General features: G+C 46.0%; 1 pseudogene; it reads left to right on the forward strand.

Annotated features, from left to right (window-relative positions):
• The first annotated feature begins 1,914 nt into the window (after window positions 1–1,914).
• Window positions 1,915–18,699, forward strand: part of LOC140219559 (uncharacterized) — a 193,323-nt pseudogene continuing 176,538 nt past the window's right edge.

The following is an 18,699-nucleotide window of genomic DNA, read 5'->3' on the forward strand; positions in this document are numbered from 1 at the left end:
AGATATGCATGAGCGGCGAGTCTTCAATTTTTCTTGGATCACCATGGTGTCAAGAATCCCCTTTTCTTTTTGAAGTTTTTAAGAAAAGCTACGTCCCATCTGGAGTTCTCAAACTACACCTTCTATAGCAAAATAAGAATTGCTAGGAAGTTATAGAAAACTTGTACATGGAAGAAGGTGATGCAATATGCAGTGACCAATATATTGTTGCGTAGTATATTTGTGTGCACTGCACTTGAGGAAACGAACGAAGAAACCAGGGCATTTCTTTCATTCGGCGTTCGTTAACTATGTGGGGAGCGGGTCATATTGAGTGATTTCGTATTTTCCATACCAGTATTATAGTGCAGACTGTTTAGCAAAGTTCAATAAAAACGAGTGTCGTGACGATTTCTTATACGGTGATCTGAAATCCCAAGAGATCTGCGCAAAGTATATAAAGTGCATACAATAACGAAGAAATGTTCATACTACTGGCATTTCAACGCTAATTACGCATTCTTATGCATAAGCGAGGCATGCCAATTAAGTCAAAGGGGGCAGCCTTGTCAGTTTTTTCTTGGTGGAGATTCCTGTTCGTACTAAATGGATGCATTTTGCCTAGAGAACGTGATCCAGCACAACATATTGTTGAAGAAGAAATAGCTATATATATATATATATATATATATATATATATATGTATGTATGTAAAGTCAAGGTAATGAAGGTGTATTTTCACGTGTACTGACACTTTTAGAGAACCTCATACTTTCGAAACATGGCACTTCATGAGCCACTGATCAGGCTTAGCATCATCTTTTTGTCGATTTAACGTTTATGAGGGTACAAAATGTAAAATGGAGCCATATTACGTTGCCAAAAGGTGGCGTAGAAACACGGGCATACTTGTGACAATTATTTTGTTGTCCTACCATTTCATCAGTTTGTTCAAATTTCCCAAAAATGAAATGCATGGGTGCCTGAAGCCAGCAAGACAGGAGCGTGATGCAGCAAAAAGGCACCAGTGTGACCCTCGCCCTCGTGCCCTTACAAAGAATATATATTTCTTTGAATACCGAAAGAAGCAATGTGCGTTATTAAGCAAAGACACTGTTCCTAAATCCACATGAAGGCAACAGAACAGGTAATTATTTAGTGGTCGTAAGTCAACACTTACGACGAAAGACATTGAATCATGGTGCAGCGAACATCGGCTTCTCCACGCAATAGTTAAACTTTTGATATAGTTTTCTTCTCTTTCCTTTTTTCTGATTTTTGACTTCCCAAGACCAAGCTTTCATTATGAGCCACGCCGTTGTGAGTGAGTCCGGATTATTTTGACCACCTCGGGTTCTTTAACGTATAGGAAATATGCGGCGCATGGGCGTATTTGCACTTCGGCCCGATCGAAAAATGACCGCCGTGGCCGGCATTCAGTCCCGCACTCTCGGCCTTAGTAGTAGAGCACTACATTCAATACGCCATCACGGCCGATCTTGTGACATTTGAATTTAAACAAATTTTTCCTAGCAAGACACCACCAGTAAATGAGATACCTAATAATAAGCCAAAAATACCAGCCCAGCGCGCCGCACAAGAAAATAGTTTATCCTTTGATTGATAACATAAGAGGCAGCCGTCGTTGCATGCCAAATATAAATAAACTATTGTATGAATTTGATCTTGCTTCCTTAAAGAAATATTCCAGTTTTTGTTTAAGATAGTTCCTAATATTACTGCTTGTCACCTCCTCAATTCCTAACCCAGTACTTCCTCTGGTTTTCTTGATGTCGCTGGCAAGTGATGCTCAACCATTTTTCACCCGTAGCTTCGCATCCATTGTTAATCAAGTTTAAAGTGCAAGGGTAGCATCTGACAAGAGCTTCCGGGTGAACGAGCCTTGTGGACTGGGCGAGTTGGTTTGAGTTCAACATGGCGAACGGCAAAGACGAAGGGAGTTGTGGTGAGGTGCATCAGATGATCAAGGTGATGATGATGTGAAGGGTTTATGGGCACAATGATCAGATATCTCTGAAGTGCGTCAAGAAATGTTCATTATATATCAATGCGGAAATGAAATCGTAATGGCAGATGTAGCACGACTGTATCAGAGCCTAAAAAACCTTCACTGCAAACGCATATCTATAAGATTTAAGGTAATGACGCATAGTTTATGCTATGAAAACATCAAAAGTGGGAATAACACTTAAGACTGCTTACCTCTATAAACTCTTTTCAAGTAATGTTTATACAAGTAATAAAGGTGCTTCTGCCGTTATTGTATTCGGCGTGTGTGTTTGCATACTCTTTCGTCATGAGACCGCAACATTCTGGATGCTCAGGATGCAAGAGTAATGAGAGTAACCACGGTGGCACGTGGATATCACCAAGATGTAGACGTAATTGTTGTTCAAAGAGAGTTTATTTCATGCTTTGAGATCAGCTGTGTCGAGCGGTAGGTTGATTGTGATGATTTTGTCTTCTGTGGCGACAATGTCCTGGTCATCAGGCCGGTATATGACCGGAATGTAGTACTTGGTTCGTAGTACGTGAGGTGGTGTTGGTGGTGGTGGAATGGGGTCGACTGATACCAGCATGGACTTCTGTTCAGGGATGTACGTTGTTAAGTACTTGACGTCTCTGAAAGTGTTCTGGTTGTAAAACGCGAGGTCAATGTACGCTCTTCTAAATCGTGATCGCTGTACGTGGGGTTACGAGTAGAACTCCTAGGTTGCGGTAGAATCTGTGGAGGGAGTTACCGTTGGTCCTTCCGCTGTGGTTCAATTCTTCGAGTAGGACGAGTGATTTCGAGCGGATTTCTTGCGGTATGTTGAGCATCACAAGCAATTCTGCGTCATATTCAGACGCATCTAGAGCCAGATAGGTGAAAACTATGACGAGTCCGCTGGTCAGCGACACGGAGCAGATTTTTCCATGCTCGCTTCATTGTGCGAGTTGAGGTGGTAGGCCACATAAAAAAAGTAAATTTTTTTCACCCGACATCAATTTTTTTTGTTTTTGGTGGCTTTCGTATTCCCAAAAATTCCATAATGTGTAGCAACAAATGTTATTATTCTATAATCATTAGTTCCAGTGTTACAGTGCGTTGTCCATACCATGACCTCGTATTCCAAAACCGAAACCTAAATCAATACCACAATGCATGGGAACAGAAACTGTTTTTTTTTTTCGTTTATAATACAATTATTCAATATACATTGTAAATTTTGTTATGATTGGAAGTTTAATTGACGTCGTAAAACATAGTTTTGCGTTTGTAATTATCTTTAAATCTAGAAACGGACACAAGGAAGCGAGCAACGCTCGTCGCATTGTTAGTAGAATATCTGTTGTTTTGTTGACCTTGGTAGCTACGTCAGGCTTAGTTTCAGGAATTTCGCAAGTGCTAGTGCAACTACGGCGGTGTGTCTATGCCACCTAGACCACATTCCGGCCAGCCCAGTGAAATTCAGGGCACGCAAGAAAAGGAAGCCCAAGTTTGCTGGGAATCAACACACGCGCAAAAGGCTGTCTTTGAACACAGTAGATCCCGGTGTTTCGACGACTGCCAAGAAGCTTGGGGCCATTGCAAAAGTCTACGATGCTTTACTAGAGGATTTTATGCTCCCAGGAAACAGGGTAGTAGACATTTCCATGCTTTCTGATTTGTTTTCATCGCGGACATGTAGTGAAGGCTTGAAGACATAACTGAAGCTCGAGGATCGCTCGAAGCCAGGGATGTGCTCTACTTGCACAGTCGTGTGTATCGATTGCGGGTTCGAGCTTGTATTCGATACATGGAGAAGAGTGGCATATGACAATGAGAACGATATTCTTCTCGTTTATGCGATGCGCCAGGTAGGAAAAGGGCGCGTAGGTGCGGAAACATTTTCTGAGGTGGTGAACATACCTGCCCCTCCACGTCACTCGGTCTACGACAACATATCGTCTCGGCTTTCTGCTGCCACTACAAAAGCGGTGCCGAAATTGATGATACATGCTGCTGCGGAAGTTCATAGTCTTGTGGGGAGTGCCGCGTGTGGCGTTTCAGGTGATGGAACATGGCAAAAACGTGGACATTCACCTTTCAACGCCTGCGTATCAGTGCTTTCTGTCGACACAGGAAAGGTTATTGATGTTGAGGGCCTTTCTAGCTCATGCCAGTCTTTCAAAACAATAAGCAAGTTAAACATAGAAAGTGCTGAGTACCAGGAGTGGAAGGCAAATCACACTGCCTGCCAAGGAAATCATGAAGGAAGTGACGGCACTATGAAGATGGTTGGTCTATGCCCAATATTTGAAAGATCGGAAACAACAAGAAGCTTGAGGTACCCGCAATACTGCGGTGAGCGGGATACTAAGAGTTATGCGACAGTGAAAGACATGTGTCCAAAGAACAGTGACCAGAAACTTGAATGCACTGGGCACGTCCAAAAGCGCGTTGGCTACCGCCTGAGAAAACTCAAAGTGACAGTGCGCGGATTTGGAGGTAAAGGGAAGTACCCAGATGCCCTCATCGACTACCTGCAAAACTATTATGGCGTCTACATGGCGTTTCACTGCAGCTCTACAGAGAAGCACCCGAGATATGGCCTGTGCCAACTTGGACCACAAAGCTGTTGTGGGTACAGAAGAGTAGAAGCAGTCGGCCAAGGGCACAAAGGAGGCCTTTCAAAGGAGTGCACAAAGGAGGCCTTTCACACGATGTGATTCACAAAGTGAAAACAGTGTACAATGAGTTTTGTTCGGATCAATTTCTGATGAAGTGTCTGCTTGGAAAGACACAAAATGTAAATTAGTGCTTCAGCGCTCCCACATGGCAGCGGGCTCCCAAGGAGTTCTACGTAACCTTGAATATACAATCATTCGCCTTGAATGATGCTGTACCACACCCTATTAAGGGCAGTATTAGCACCCTGAAAGTCCTAAAGAAGGCTCCCATCAAGCCAGGGCACTGCACGACAAAAGCTTGCATAGCCAGAGATCAGCAGAGCATCCAGAATGTTCAGCGCAATCCAACTGACGGGACAAAACAGGCCCAGAAGAAACGACCAGCAGCTACATGAGCTAAAGGAGACTCTAATGGAAATCATGAGGGAACCAGCTATAAACCTGGATACATTATAGGTCTCTATGTAATGTTCTGCACATGCTTCGCTAGGTCTGAGTACTTTGTTTACGTTTTCCTCAAAACAAAATTCTTCTCAAACTCCTGTGACGGAAACTTTTATAACCTTTTTCTGAGTGTGTCTTTCGAACTGAAATTTTCTATGCTTTTCTATTGTCGCGCTAAGGCGAGAGTAAGGAACAGTACCAGCAGCCAGACACAAAAAAATGCCAGACATGAAGGGAAGGTTCTCCCGCTGGCGCAGGATCGTGGACGACGTCATCTTCTTCGCCGTTTTTGCTTGGCACGCAATGCTGACCGTTTGCTGACTCAAAACACCAGGTGCCATTATTCCCCCTTCCAATGAAGCATCGACTCGATTCTCAAACACAAGACCTACGCGGAAAGTACAAAAATTAGGTAAGACAAAAAAAAAAGGAATCGTGCCAGCACGCATACGGACGTGCACACGAGGAAGAAGATGTGTTCTGTGGTCAGGAACAAAAAACAAAAAAAAAATTAGTTTCGCAGTTGTTTGCAGGACAAGACGAAGGCAGCAAAAAAAGTTTGTTTCACCAGTACACCTAATGTCACCGTGTAAATACGGCTTGAGGCGGACGACATATACTGTCTCTGCGTGTGGAAAACGGCGCTTCGGCGATGGCAGGTATACGTCGGGAATCACTTCATAGTTCACGTCGCTTACACGCCTTAACACTGGGTATGGTCCGAAGTACTTGCACAGGAGTTTCTCGCTGAAGCCTCCCCGTCTAATGGGAGTCCAAAATCAAACATGGTCACCCAGCTCATAGGTAACTTGTCGATGGTTGAGATTGTTCCTTATTGCATCCGTGCACTGCTACTGTCTTATGTGCCCACGGGCCACTTGACATGCTTTCGCGGCGCGCTGAATGTACTCCTCGACGTCAGGAACTAACTCGTTCAGCTGATCGATACCTTGATACGGAATCATGGCGTCTAGCATAGTTTGAACATCTCGACCATAAACGAGGCGAAACGGTGTGAAGCGTGTTGTTTCCTGCGTGGCAGTGTTATACTCAAACGTTACGTACGGCAGGATTTCATCCCACGTTTTCTGCTGCACATCCCCGTGCATAGAGATTATGTCGGCCTGTGTTTTGTTTAGTCTTTCTGTCAAGCCGTTAGTCTGAGGGTGGTATGCAGTGGCCTTTCGATGACTCGTGTAACTCAACTTGAAGATGTGGTCCAGAAGCTTCGCCGTAAATGTCGTCCCTCGGTCAGTGATAATGAATGATGGTGCGCAATGCCGAAACACAATGTGATGCATAAAAAACTGGCCAACTTCAGATGCTTTCCCGCGTGGTAGTGCCTTCGTGTCAGCGTAACGTGTGAAGTAATCAGTTGCGACAATGATCCACTTACTGCCAGAGGAAGACATGGGAAATGGTCCAAGAAGGTCCACTCCAACTTGATCAAACGGCGTATGCGGAAGGTTGATGGGTTGTAGAAGAACTGCAGGCTTGAAGGGTGGTGACTCGCTGGGCTGGCATTCGCGGCATTCTTTCACGCAGCGTTTGACGCATGCTGTCAGTCTAGGCCAGTAGTACAGTTGTCATACACTGTCCAGAGTCCTTGAGTAGCCCAAGTGGCGAGATGTCGGCTCGTCGTGGTAGGGTAATAGGATGTCGTCGCGAACGGCTTGAGGCGCTACTAGAAGATGTGGTTTGTCGCCGGCACCTGTGTTTCTTTTGTATACGATGCCCTCTCATAGGCAAAATGACAACCGTCGCGAAGTAGGGCGAGGAATGAACGCGATGCTGCCTTATAGGTGATCGATGATGGGCCTAAACTCAGCATCCGATCGCTGTTTAGCGAGGACATCCGGCCCGCTGAGGGCTCCCAGAAAGGGGCTGTCATCTTTTTTGTCAGGAATCTGAATTTCAACAGGTGATCGTCTTAGTGTGTGAGCATCCCTATAATTTCTGCTTGATTTGTACACGATGGCGATGTTAAATTTCTGGAGTCGCAGACTCCTACGTGCCAATCGTCCAGAAGGGTCTGAAAGGTTGGTCAACCAGCACAAAGCGTGACGATGAGTCACAACTTTAAATAAAGGCCCGTAGATATACGGCCTAAACTTTGTAGTAGCCCAAATAACAGCGAGGCACGCCTTCTCTGTGGTTGAATAATTGGACTCGGCGCGTGACAGAGTGCGGCTTGCGTCGGCGATAACTCGTTCAGTCCCATCTTGCCGTTGCACCAGGATAGCTCCGAGACCGATATTACTGCTTTCAGTATGCACTTCAGTGTCAGCATCTTCATCAAAATAACCGAGCACAGAAGGAGAAGACAATCGACTATGTAGCTCCGCAAAGGCGGCCTCTTCTTCATCATTACAGAGGAATGGCGCATCATCACGCGTATGGCGAAATAGCGGCTCTGCAATCTCCGAAAAATTTTCAGTGAAGCGTAAATTATATGGACACAAGCCCAAACATTGTAGGACACTTTTCTTGTCGGTTGCAGCGGGAAAATTAGATACGGCAGCAGCCTTCTCGGGATCGAGCCGAGCACCTGCCGCGCTCGCGATGTGACCAAGGAACTTCAGTTCATTTTATCCGAAATGGCATTTCTCTGGCTTGAGTGTAAGGTCAGTCGATCGAATGGCTTCGAGTACATTCCAGTGGCAGCGAACGTGATCATCAAAAGTTTCCGAAAAGACAACGACAGCATCGAGATAGACGAGGCACCTTTTCTATTTAAGTTCATCTAGAACGGTATCCATCATTCGCTGAAGTGTGGCTGGAGCGGAACAGAGGCCGAAAGGGAGTGCTCTGAATTCATAAAGGCCGTCCGCAGTAACGAAAGCAGTTTCCTCGCGGTCCCGCTCATATACTTCAAATTGCCAGTAGCCAATTTTCAGATGAATAGAAAAGAAATATTGCCCAGCGAATCGTTGATAGGAGGCAAAGGGTACACCGCTTCCTTTGTGACGTTCTTTAGCTCTCGGTAGGGAACATAAAACCGAAGCATGCCGTCATTCTTTTCAACAAGAATGACTGGCGATGACCAGGCATTGCATGGAGGCTGTATTACGCCATCTGGAAGCATTTTCTTCAGCTGCGTTTGAATCAGATCTAGTTCGGTCGGGAAAACACGATAAGGCTCTTTCCGTATGGGGGGCACGTCGTCATAGGTGATGATACTGGGTTTTGTAATCGATGTTTGGGGTATCGTCGATGACCGCGCAAATAAAGAGTTGAACATGAGCAACAGCTCGCGCAGGGGTTCTTTGTTCTCAGTGACACTCAGTGACATCGGTGATCGGGTCGACGTAGGCGATGACAGTACCGGGGAAAAGGTGCCGGTGTTCGTGGCTGAAGTTCATGACAAGAACTTGACACTGCCACGGCGGCTGCATTTTGATGGGGGCGAAATGCGAAAACACCCGTGTACTCAGATTTAGGTGCACGTGAAAGATCCCCAGGTGGTCGAAATTTCTGGAGTCCTCCACTACGGCGTGCCTCATAATCAGAAAGTGGTTTTGGCACGTAAAATCCCGTAATTTTAAAAGAACCTCACAGTGGCCATCATGGCGATGATTAAGGCTTCTTGCTACGCAAATATACTGAGAAAGCAGGAGAGAGCCATTGCTTTCTGCGACTGCTTCAGCATGTAAGAGTCTCTCACACACCACTTGAACCACGATATTGGCACGCGGTGGCAACGTGACAGCGTCGTCGATGACTCGAAGAGATCCTCGAAGGTGGATGGTGTGGGTCGTCACTGCGGCGCTCTTTGTCGAGAAAGTGACCAGGCGTTCTCGAATGTTGATGGCAGCTTCGTGCTCCCTGAGAAAGTCCATGCCGATGACGAGGTCTCGAGAACACTGAGGGAGAGTGCTCAAGCTGGCAACAAATGTAGAGCCACGAAACTGTATTCGTGCCGTGCACATGCCGAGTGGTGTGACGATGTGCCCGGAAGCTGCACTAACTGGCGTTTGGTTCCAAAGCGTCGTCACTTTCTTCAGAAAGGTGGCCAGTTTTTCACTGAATATAGAATAGTCCGCTCCAGTGTCCACTAAAGCAGTCAATTCACGACCGTCGAGCAGTACAGCAATGTCCAAGGAAATCCGTCTTCCGTAATCAGCAGGTACCCTCGTCGCCGATGTATCGCCGGTCCGCGTAAGCGTCAGTAGGCGTCAATGAGCACGTTCACACTGAGCGGCCTCACCCCCGAAGGCCGCAGCGGTTAGTTTTCCCGGTACGGGCTGGGCGACCGACCCCGCACCACACTCGAACACGTACGGCGAGTCGGAGGAAACCGCCGCGGCGAAGGGGAGCGTGACTGATGCCGTGCTAATGGGCATTCGCGTTTCTGGGCAACGTATTCTTCAATTTCAGGAGGACGCTGGCCGAACCTACGCCGCAGCGAGTTTGCTGAGAATCCGCGTAGTCCGAGCTCTCAATAGGAGCACTGTCGGTAGATGTGCCCAGCTTCGCCTAAGTGAAAGCAAAGGGGACGGCGATCAGGTCGATCAGGTCAGATCTTTGGGGCCGGTCGGGGGTCCTAGTAATACGAGGCCGCTTGGACGGGCTTTAGCATGGCCGGGCACGCGGTGCGAAGAGGGGAGGGAGGTGACGCAGGTTGCCTCAAAGCTTCCGAATATGACATACGGGGGCTGTCAGTTCTTAGCGGTCGAGCTTCTGCGTTATGTTCGCGTCATGTGTTATGTGTTACGCATCATGTCATCGACATACATTGCAACACCTTCACTCAGCATTTGTATACGGGCCTGGAAATCACGCTCAGCTCGCTCTCGGCGATCAGGGCTCAGATACGTCTCAAGAATATGGCGTTTGAATTCTGCCTATGAAGTTAGGGCATCTGCATGGTTCTCATACCAAACACGTGCGCCATCGTTAAGGCTGAAATATACGTTTTGTCAGTTTGTCTGCGTCATCCCACTTGTTGAACGTGGCAACACGTTCGTAATGCACCAGCCAATCTTCGACGTCCTCATGCATGGCGCCGTGGAATGGATTCCGCGTTCGCGGATTGAGTAGCGTACAATGAATCGGCGTTGTGCCTTCCATGCCAGTTGGGGTGGTCGGAGCTGCCATTTTCTCTGGGAGGGGTCCAAACTCAGGGACTTGACCACGGATCCTTCTGCTGGCGCGGTGTACAGGTGCAACCACCGGTTGAAGCTGGAGCTCCTGTTGCTCGGAGTCGTTTGGTGCATATGTTATATTAGCCATCACCTCCTCCAGTTTCTCACGCGCTAAAGCAAGAGTAATGAACAGTACCAGCAGCCAGACACGAGAAATGCCATAGTCGAAGGGACGGTTCTCTAGCTGCTGCGGGATCATTGACTTCGTCGTGTTTGCCGTTTTTGCTAGCCGTTTGCTGGCTCAAAACAACAGGTGACACTATAGACCTGAGTAATGAACCAGAACAAAAGAAAATGAGCGAATACTTTTGGAATCAGAGATCATTTTACTAAGTTGTTTGGTAAAAATTGTTATGTTTGTTCGTTTTTTGTTTTTTGAATAATACTTCATTAATATATATTCCTTAATATTTATCCTCGTTGGCTGCATAGCCCCAATATTTCGCCACACAAATGGCAAAGATGCACTCAAATAAGCTTTGCAGTAGTAAGTTATTCCGACTGGCGTGACTACCACTTCTAACTCATTTTTTGACAAAAAGTTACCTGCTATAAGAAATATTTTGCCATCTAGACACCTGGGTAAGTTAAGTAAGCCATGCTCATTCTGAAACAAAAGCAATATTGACCTTAGCTCCTTTTAAAAACACATTTTTAGTGGCCCACCACCTTGTATGGTAGCGGGTTCCACACCGTGTTTGACGCAGAACGCAAGCCCTGTCAGGGGAAGCATCTTAGCAGCAATATGTGTGCTGATACAGGCACCTCTGTCATAGTGTTGGCCGTCCAGTGCGGTGCACACACTCTACACACTGACGATCGTATTCAGCAAAAAATCCTTGTTGAAACAAGTTGTTCCTGCAAGATGCAATACTTCGGGTCAAGCTCAAGTTCCGGCTTTTCCTCTCCGTTTCTGTCGTTTCAACTCGGCCTTACGCTCTCTGAGTTCTTGATCGCGCTCACGCTTGCGATATTTTTCTCGGCGTCTCGCTTTCTAAATTCTTGTTCAAGCTTGCGAGTGTAAGTTTCGGCCTCTGGTTGTTTTTCTATCTGTGCTTGCGCGTATTGTCCCGCATGTTGTAAATTTCTATGACGAGCCCAGCATGCTTTCGTTACCTGCCTCTTCGCTTTGCCTGGCAGTATTCATCTGCTGTGTCGCTTGTACGGCTGTGGCATATTTGCATGGGCTGCCACGTTTGCTTTGGTAGCCGCCATAGATGTAGACACTTCTGTTGTTATCGAAGCCGTAGATATAGATGGGGTTGCGTCACAGTCCATAGCACGAAGATCACAAATAGGGAAGATAAAATCCAAAAGCCCAATTGGCTCGCCGGAGGCCGAGCACCTCGTCTTCAGAGGCGCGATGCCTTCTGCCTCACAGAAACATCTGCCCCGTCACACGACATGCGGCACCACTCCGCTTCCTCTGTATGCCATGGGTCCACTTGATGACGCATTTTGATGAGCATCTTTCGGTCGCGCCAGGAACGACACCGATGCGTTTTCTTGTAAAGGGACATATATGACTTTTGTCTGAAATAATAAGCATAAAAGGATGATAAACGAAAATATGTATATGCCAATAGTAATATGGCCTCCCCAGGGACCTTGAACGTAAGGGCCCGGGGGCAAGGACTCTGGAGACCGTTAGTTCCGCAGCAGCAGCCTCCAGATAAACGAGACACTATGAAGGTCTTGAACTAAGTGATATTTTAAGCAGAGCGCTTCTAACGCTCCACTCCACTCAGGTGGCAATAGAGAAGTGGATTGATTTAGCCTTTGTTAACAAATGCGTCTCGCAAAGACACGAGTGACACGCATTGAGCTTGGCTCTAAGACACATAGGTCTGCGCCTACACTCATGAGTGCACTCACTCACACTCACTCGCACTCTTTTCAAAGGCGTGAGTGCGATGCGAATGAGCACCAGTGAGTGTGAGCTGAGGTGAGTGTGAACGTGACTGAGTACCGTGAGTGTGAGTAGAGGAGAATGCGAACGTCACTTAATACTGGTAGTGGAAGTTAGTGTGAATGTGGTAAGCGCGGTGAGCGAGCGGAGGTGAGTATGAACGTGAGTGGGTGCCTGTGAGTGCGAGTGCAGGTGAGTGTGAACGTGAGTGAGTGTGAACGGGGTGTTTGCGAATGAGTAGAAGTGAGTGTGAACGTGAGTGGAGGTGAGTGTGAGCGTGAGTTACTGAGTGCGGGTGAGTGTAAACTGGAATTTTTGTGAGGGGAGGTGAGAGTGAACGAGAGTGAGTGCTTGTGTGAGTGGAAGTGAGTGTGAACGTGGTAAGTACATGTGAGTGAGTGGGGCTGAGTGTGAACGTGCGTGAGTGCGAACGTGGTGTTTCTGAGTGAGTGGACGTTAGTGTGAATGTGAGTGTGAATTCCGGCGAGTGTGAACATGGATGAGAGTAGGTGAACTTGAACGTGAGTTACTGAGTGCGGGTAAGTGTCAATGTGAGTGCTCGTGAGTTCATGTGATCCTGAATTTGAGTGTGAGTGATGGTATGGATGTCAGTAAGTGCTCGTGAGTGTTAGTAGACGTGAGTACGAAGGTGAGCGAGTCAACGTAAGTAGACGTGAGTATTTAACGTGGGTGATTATATCACAGCTAGCACAACAATTGAAGAGTTTCAAAGTTCCCTTTAAGAGTGGAATGCGATAGCGTAAACATGCTACAATGCTACATTCGCATCGGAAATCATGAGAGGCAGTTGTTGGTGGGACCTTATCGAAAAGGAAGTGGACGCAGCATCGAAGGCTCGTGCATGTGCCGCGTCTGAACTTCCTCATATAAAACCCCGTTTAAGAGCGTGTGCACCTTCGAGAAGAAGAAGCCATGTGGAACGGTTGTGCTAGAAAATGCTCTCTGTTGGAAACAGCGTATCGGCCCCAGGCCGAGGATCGTCGACCCTGTTTTTGAATGAAGGTGAAAGTTACACGGTTGTATTCTCGCGTGTACTAACCGGTAACGATGTTTTGAATTGCATTTTTCTTCATGCGGTCTTGAGTGGCAGATCATACCATGCTCCTGACTTCCGAGATGCTCGGCATGAAGTAGTGAATACTGCAGATATTATAGGTGTCGGACAGTATCAAATGAGCCATATATAGGTGGTTACTTGCGCTAGTAGTGCGGCAAAACAGTCACGTCGCCTGTGGTGAGTAACGTGTCAAAGGCTGAAGTGCATGGTGATAGATACGGAGGCAAAAATATCAAGCTCAAATTAATATGACTTCCACCTCCCCTTGAACCTCAACGCGTTGAAGATACGTCTCAGCCGTATGGTGAGGTGAAGTCGGTGGATAGCGAAGTATAGAGGCGCAATGCTATGGAAGACTGGGTGACAAGAAACCGGGAAGTTTACTTGGTGTTCAAAGACAGTGTCACCGTAAGCTCAATACCGCAAATTATGTTCATTTGTGGACACCAGTGCCTGGTACTTATTCTCGGCAAGTCCGCGCTGTGTCTTCGTTGAAAGCTTGTGGGACACGTCCGTCGATAATGTAGAAGACTGAGATGCATACAGTGTCACCAATTTGGTCATTCGGTGGACGCCTGCCTGTCGGCCTACGCCAATAAGCTTCGTTCTGGAAAATATAGCGTAGACGAGGCCCAACTGGACCATCTCATGGATTCTATAGAGGTAGTATATGCCCCAGGGGAGACTACAGGGGGCATCAGGTACGAATAAAAGGAGTCCACAAAGCCAATGCCGAGCAGCCACAGCAGCTCAAGTAACACCAGCGAAGCTGTAGGCGAGAGTAACTCTCTTTGCCGACGTGGGCTTGCCAGCCTTAAAAATAAGCACCCTTATGACAAGAAACAAAAAGAGGCGATGGACGGCAGTCAGGCAAGGAAACGCCCGGCCTCATGCAACAACGGAGCAACAGAAAATGCAGTACAGGCGCCCGAGAAAGTGTCTTCTAGTGCTCAACGAACTCCCTATCCTGGTAATAATACGCCGCGCCGGTATTATCAACGTAGTCAGGAGAGTGCCACAAAGAAGTCCAAAGGGAGCAAGACCACAGATGTACCTGTGGCCAAGGGCAATGCAAAATAAAAGATTTATGTGAGCAAAATGAATACCGCCTTTACCATCCCCTAATGTGTAGCGACACTCAACGTACGTGGGCTACGGAACATAAACGTCAGCCGCAATTACTGCACGCGCTTAGGCGGCATGAAATTGGTGTTGGTGCAGTGCGAGGGGCCAATTTCGCCTGCTAGTGATGTCAAACTTGCGTTTCAAGCTTTTTAAACGGAGTAAGAGGTGTGTATCAGCCAAGCATGTGGTGCTTCCGCTGGATGCCTTTTGTTAATTAAAAAACAGTTAAATCACTCTTTATTGTTGCTCCATGTTGATGAGAAAGGCAGTCTTATATGCTGTGAGCTCTCTTTTCGTTCCCGTAATTGGCGGTTTATTTGCGTTTATGCTCCCTCAAAAGTTAGTGACAGGAAAGCCTTCTTCCTTTGTTCTTCTACCCTCCTAGATCCTCACAAAGATTTGGTAGTGTTGGCAGACATCAACTGTGCTTGTCATTTCAGAGATCACTCATACCTAACTAATCGTTATGATGCAAGTGTACTTTCCCTTCCTCAGGTAACAGAAGGTAACAATATAATAGACGTGGGAGCCTACACACCTTCTTGGGTGCGGTTTACGCACTTTCAAGGCGTTTCTCATGCTCAACTTGATCGTGTGTAGCTTTCGACGAATCTATGATCTCACATTCACAGCTATGCCGTGAAGCCTATATTTCTTGTTTAGTAGCTGTTTCGTGGGGTCCCCAAAAGTTTCGCAAGTTTTCTGCAAACTGGGAACTGTGGAAACTTAATACAGAACTTTTACGAGAGGAAAGTTTTGTAAACAACGCGAAAGAATTATTCCTAGATGTTACCAGTGTTAACAGTTTTCATTGTTCGCTCAATTGGAAAGGTTCAAAGGTAGACTAAAAAACGAGGCGCTTACCATTTCATGTGAACTACTTCAAAGAAAAAAAAAGTTGAAAAGAATCGCCTTCACGATCTGCTTCACAAGCTGCACGCTTTTGAAAGGCAGGAAGCAGGGCTCTATAGCGATGAGATAAATACGATTCGCGGACAAATAGAGAGATACACGGAAGTGTACAAAGGAGCAATGGTGCGTTCACGCACAGCTCGTTTCACAGATGAGCAGCCCACGAAAAGGGCTCTCGGTGGTGAAAACCAATGCGCGCTTTCGAAATGAGTCTGTTGGTTCCATATACCCAGAAACGTCGCCAATAATAACCCTATATGAAGCTCATTAGAAATTTTTTTCACTGCAGTTGAGCCTCAGAATGGTTACGAAAAAGAAGCTGATCAATTTATTTCCCTTATGTCACACTTACAAAACGATGATCGAATCAGCGTTGGTGGGCCCATAACTCGAGAAGAAATTAAGTTTACCGTCGAAACTCTGAAAAAAAAAAAAACAAGACGCCTGGCGCTGATGGCCTTAGCGCTCAATTCTATATACCATTTCAGGAATTCCTGTGCCCTTTTCTTGAGCAGCTTTTCGAGGAAGCCTATAAATATGGTGAGCTTCTTCCGTCTTTCTATCAGGGCGACACAACCTTAATACCTAAGAGCAGCGATAACTAAGTAATAAAGAGAGTAAACGGATATAGGCCGATATCGTTATGTAACGTAGATTACAAAACATTTGCAAAAGTACTGACAAGTAGGTTGCAGACGCTCATTATGAAATTAGTAGATGGCCACCAAACATGCGGAACTCGAGGACGCTCTATATAGACAATTGTTCATATCGCACGTTCAGTCTGTCAGTTCATAGAGGGTAGTATGGATCAATTAGCTCTTCTCCAGACTGACCTCGCCAAAGCCTTTGATAAGGTTCCGTAAGATTTTTTATTCGAACTGCTGCAACACCTTCAGTTAGGGGATGTGTTGTACAATGATATAACACTTCGTTATAAACATAGCAGTACAAGGTAATTGTCCACCATACCCTCTCAGACATAATACAGGTACAGTCACCCATTCACCAGAGTTTTCCGCTCTCGCCTTTACTCTTCGCTATATACTTGGAATCAGTTTGCTTAAACGTCTTTTGCGACTCAAGCATTGAAGGGTACTAGTACGCAGATGAGAAAATTAAAGTGCTAGCTTGTGCAGATGACATTGTATTCTGTTGAGTCGATAAGTCAAGCATTACCAATACAATAAACGCTGCCCTGCTTTTCTGTGAGATGGCAGGAGCTAGTGCAAATTTTGACAAAAGTAGGAGCTTTTGGCTAGGCATGTGGGCGCTCTCTCCCTCTGTATTCGCGAATATTCATTGGAACCAGTCTACGTTGCAATATCTTGGTGCGCCTCTCAATAACTTCCGGTGTAGTGGACCTCATTGGATGTCCACGATAAGCACTATCCGTCGAGAGGTGACAACCTGGCCGGGGTGTGATCCTTCCATTTTTGCGAGAGCTAAGGCATGCACTGTATTTCTCGCTTCAAAGGTTCTTTATGTGCTGCAGGTCTTTCACTGCTCACGTATCCATGTTCAGACATTTCATAGAATATTTGCATGTTTTATTTGGCGTTCATCATGGGAAGCCATGAGAAGGGACAACCTTTTCTTTCCGCTTGAGAGGGAAGGACTGAGCCTTGTGCATTTGTTTGTGCGACAATTCGCCATGCGATTATTTTCCTTCACAACATCCGTCATCCATTACTCGTAGTTAATCGAACACGTCTTGCTTCAGGTCTCCCTTTTGTTGTTTTTTTCACGCCTAACTTGGCTCAAGAACTGCCATTATGGGGCTTTTTAAAGGAACTTGCCGACACTTTTTATTTATAAAGCCAGATTCACTTTAGAATATTTGTTTACCGTTGACAGAAAGTCGCTAAATGTAGCACTTATAGATAACCTTTTCCCTGAATCTATGTACCGAAAGCCGTATCTGTCTCTATTTGGTCAAGATGTTCTTTGCCGTGTCCGTGGAATGTGCATTGCGCAAGCAGCGAAAACATTTTTCTTTGAGCTGTACACCTCCACACTTCCAGTTAAAACTTCGCTTCAGAAGAAAGGACTATATGTACCCATGAGTACGAATTGTAGACTTTGCAATCAACCCGAGGCAATAGAACCTTGCTTTACACTTCGTCGTGAGGCATTTCTTTCTTGGGACATTTTGCAAAGAAGTATCAAAAACGACCTTCCCTTCACATCTTATGGTATCTGGTTCCTTCCTTTCACGAAGTTAGGGAGTAATACACCATATGATTTGTTTATGTTATTAGGATTTCATTCATTATTGAGAAGCCGAATGATCGACAAACATGCCTAGCAACCTCGCTCGACAAGGACTGTGTTTTGAGAAGACACTGCTCAAGTGTGTAATGTGGTTGCTACCTAATCCGAATTTTGAACTTTGATTGTATTCCGTAGCATGTTTGCATTTGTTTATCATGTATGTTCAAATGTATTTTAACAACATTGGGTTGACGATACTCATATTTCCATAAAACAAAACAAAAAACCGACAGCGGCTGAGAGCAAGAACGTGCTGGTCTCGCAACCCCGAATTGCTGGGGTCCAATCCCTAGCCCACACTTTTATTTTCTGGTTATCATTTGTTTGTTTATTGAATTTATCGGAAATTTTTGCTCACGGCCAAAGGACGCCGACAACACCGACACCGAATTTTTTTGGCCCTGCGAGAAACAAAAACAAGTAGCCCTCTTGACGGCTCAGGCTGACGAGCGCGCCACTGGAATTCGACCAAGTACTTTTCCGGCAATCGCAGGCGTAGCAAGAGAAGGGGCTGGCTGGGGGGTGGGTTATATTGAAATTTTTCCCTTGGGGTACCAAACAGAAAGAAAACCCACCATGAATTCCCATAAGCAAACACCCTCAGCCCCCTATTTTGATCTTTCATTTTGCACGCCTCCGTTGTTTGTCGCTTTTTTACTTACACCAATCTTCCTATCACCGCTCACTATTCTCTACTCCAGATATGTTTCCTTTCCCCCTGCTCTCGCTGTACCCGAGAGCTTCATGAAGGTCAGAGATGCCTAAATGGACAGCTGGCCAGATATTTTCACATTAAAATAAATCATGCTCCATCGTTTCCCTAGCTTTATCGCAGCAAGCACATCCTTCTTCCTTCTGACATCTCGCTTTAAATGTGCTTGTTCAAAGGCATCCTGATCTCGCTTCGAAAGGTAATACGCTTTTCTTTCAGTTATCATAAATATATTTTTTCCTGGTTTTGTTTGTTCAACCTATAGCTGTTTTTTTTTCATTGCCTCTACCCTGGAGATCATCTCAGCCTCTCTAACATTCTGCTTAAGGTACTTTGTTGCCATGTTACTCACCCTGCAGGTCGCAAACTAGCTGGTAAGATTCCTAGTTCTTTTCCTCCACTCTGAGTCAGTGTTTTACCTGTACAAATACCTAAAAACTCTGCCAGT

This window comes from Dermacentor andersoni, chromosome 7 (genome assembly GCF_023375885.2).
Source record: "Dermacentor andersoni chromosome 7, qqDerAnde1_hic_scaffold, whole genome shotgun sequence".
Lineage (NCBI taxonomy): Eukaryota > Metazoa > Arthropoda > Arachnida > Ixodida > Ixodidae > Dermacentor > Dermacentor andersoni.